Here is a 3382-nt window from a genome sequence, read left to right on the forward strand (position 1 = left end):
GTTCTTACAGAGAGGTCACCAGCATCATCAACTGTGTAGCAAAGCTGGGTCTAAGCTGTTGGGCCTTGCTGAAGCACAGCGTTTTCATTACTTGGGATTTAATATTTGGCTGCCAAAATGGGCCAGGGTCCTTCTCTTTAAAACACAGCCACCAAAAACACACTTTTGCTATCCTTCAAATCTGTTAATCAAAACACAGAAAGAAATACTCACATACTGCCCGTGAAGAGAGAGACCCATCCTTAAGACTTTGCTGCAGAGAAGTGTCATAACCTCTGCTGCAGAAGAATACAGCCTGCATTGCCACTGTAGCCCTCCTACTGCCAGAACCATGAGATTCTATGCACACTGGCAACTGTACGTGGACAAGTTTTTGATGAAAATGTTGGTATATAATTACTCAAAGCACAGCAAAACTTCACAGCTACTGGAGTGTGTTTTTCTGGATTATTTTCTTGAATTTGAGTACTTCCTAAAAGTGTTTTTTTACATGTCAAAGTAAGCTCTCTAACTCCTTCCCGTTAGTACTTCCAGTTCCATGCACACTGTCTCTTGGAGATCAGACAGAGCAACAACCCAAAAAACATTGTGTTTCCTGACCTAGGTACTATGTCCATTATATCACTGATGAGACTCACACTCTTTCTCTACCAGAAATACCTCCACATTTGGATGGCAATATTCTATGAGGGCTTTCCTGCCAAAATGTTCTCCCTAGTGTGCTTCCCTAGGAAGTTTTACAGTGAAGAGGAACCCCTTGCCCCATCTGCTGGGAGGTGGCTGACATTCTAATTTCACATTTAAAGGCATGATGCAGGCTGGAGCCATGTAACTTTATTACTTGTTTAATATGAAAAAAATATTTCATTCTACTCACTTGTGGCTTCCCCATCTGGAGCACATTGAGCTAGTCTCAAAGAGGGCTCTGACAAGCATACTGGGTGGATCAGACTCCTGCCTGTGTCAGTGTGCACATTACCACTCATTGATTCTACTGGCATTTTTAGTACAGCACCAAGGAGGAACTATGCCCTTCCATTAACTGACATTCCAGTATGAATTAGAGTATCCCAGTGTTTAGAATTTGTAAACTGATTAAAACCAAAACCAAATCACATGCTGCTAAGTTATACTGCCTCCTTGCAGGCTCAACAATGTTTTAAAGTTCTGTGTTTAAGCCCTAAGAAAAGTGGCACGTATTGTGATGTGTATTCCAACCAAAGTAAATAAGGCAGCAAAGAGAAAGGGGCAATTTTAGATGGCTAATGGGGAGAGCTCTGCAAGGAGAGCATGTGCCACTTAGTAAGGCCTGGGGCTCTCATGGCCCCAGGGGAGGTTCTGCTGCTGCTTTAGTGCTGTGCATCAGGGCACGCCCCCTGATGCATGGCTGGCTGCATCGTGACACAAGGTGCATCATGGGAACCTGAGTGGGTCTTTTCTCAGCTGCTTTGAATGCCTCCCAGACAGACATCTGCATCCGAACTGGACAAAAAGCATCTCCAAAAACTTCTGGAGAGGATATTATTTCACTGATTTTAGGCTAGTGAGAAGAATTCCACTCAGAAAATGTCCTTGATCTTTTTCACCACTACTGTAAAGGAAATACAGATTATTTACTTGAAGTACAAAATATTTTTTGCAACAAATGAAGCTTATCCTCAACAGATACGCTTTCATGTTAGGGCAGCATGTGCACTTAGGGGAAGAGAATTGGAGTTTACCAGAATTACCTGCATGTATGCACTTCACCTAACAGCCAAATTGTTAGCGCTAGCTTTATTTCTAGATCACAGAATATTCTAAGTTTACACTTACAGTGATAAATCCCACTCTCAAGTGAATGGCACATGCAAGAATTTAACACAACCTTGGTGTTATTAACATCATGCTCTAGTAAACTGAGTACTCTCAAAACAATTCCAATGTAGCTGACGATCCCCAAAACCTTTCCCTCACCTTGCTTTCAAAAGGGAATTGAACTAAGCTCTCCCACATCCCTGGAGAGTAGATCCAGTGCCAGTCTGTTGGATAATTGCGCTGCCTCACTCCCATTGAAGCTGTTCTGTATGAATAATTAACTAGTCATTGCAGCAGTGGTTTGAACCTGACTTGCCCACTTCCCAGATGAACATGCTAACCAGCGGGCTTGAGAATCACTCCCTTACATTTCCAATTCCCCTGTGTGGCTCACTGAACATTTAATTATTCATATTAAGGGATTTATGAAGCTGAAAGACAGGAAAGGCTCATTTGGGGATAGCTGGGAATGGGAGACCCAAATCCAACTCCCTGCTCTGAAGAAAGTTAGTCTCTGTCTTCAGGTAAGCTCTTGCTCTTGGGACCATTGAGTTAAGTCTGGTTGTACATGTAAAATGGCACAGGGAAAGACCTTCCTCCATTAAATACTTTAGCAATGAATCCTCACTGTCTTCTTCCAGAGAAGGGGCAGTAGTCAAGAATCCCTGCTGAAAGTATTGGGAGTCATGCAGTTGCATACCTTAGGCATTGTTGTCCACAGCATTTCCCACCAGGAAAGTATTTCTCTTATATAATAAACCTTTCCTATGGTGTGTATAGGAAGTGAGAAAGGGTCCCCAAAGGGACTACAAACCTAAGTTGTTACATCTTTTGTCATCTCTGTTCTTGTTCTTCTTATTTTATAAATTTATCATAGGGGTTCTAGAAAAAGATAACTGAGTCTTTAGATGCTACCATTACATATGATAACTGATGTGAGCTTGAATCCTTCACCAGAATCCATGTTCTTTGGCTGCGTCTGTACTGCCCAGGCTTTTGCATTTCTTTCAGATGTTGCAGTAAACACTGCAGATAAGAGTGGGATGCCAGTGTACTTCTGCCACTTGGTACCTTTTTTCGTAGGAGTCAGGGGTGACAGCAAACACAATGCCCCTATGGATGGGTGTGATCCAGTGAGAAATCAGGCATTATAGCCATGCAACAGGCAGGGACACCAGTCTGATATCTGGTCATGCTGTTTACAAATGCAAAGATACTACATTTATTAAGAAACCAACGTCCTACAGGATCTTTCCTGTGCTTTTTGGATAATCAAGGGGAAAAAAACCAATTCTGAGCATATTTTCACCTTTTATAAAGAAAGCTGAAATTCAGAAAGATGAGAAATTCTATCTGAAACCACATTATTAACTAAATTAGGACTAATCAGTGTTGTAACTCCATCCCATTAGAACTGTCTAAGCCAGTAAAGATATGAGGGGACACCAATATGTGCTTCCACTTGTTAAGTCTGTGGCTCTCAAGGTACTGTACAACATAATGCCCTTACCTCTCTGACCCAGAAATGTTGCTTCATCATGTGATTGTGCAGCAGAGTGAAGGAGGTAGTGGTCTGCTTGGCCAC

This window comes from Poecile atricapillus, chromosome Z (assembly GCF_030490865.1).
Source record: "Poecile atricapillus isolate bPoeAtr1 chromosome Z, bPoeAtr1.hap1, whole genome shotgun sequence".
Taxonomy (NCBI): domain Eukaryota; kingdom Metazoa; phylum Chordata; class Aves; order Passeriformes; family Paridae; genus Poecile; species Poecile atricapillus.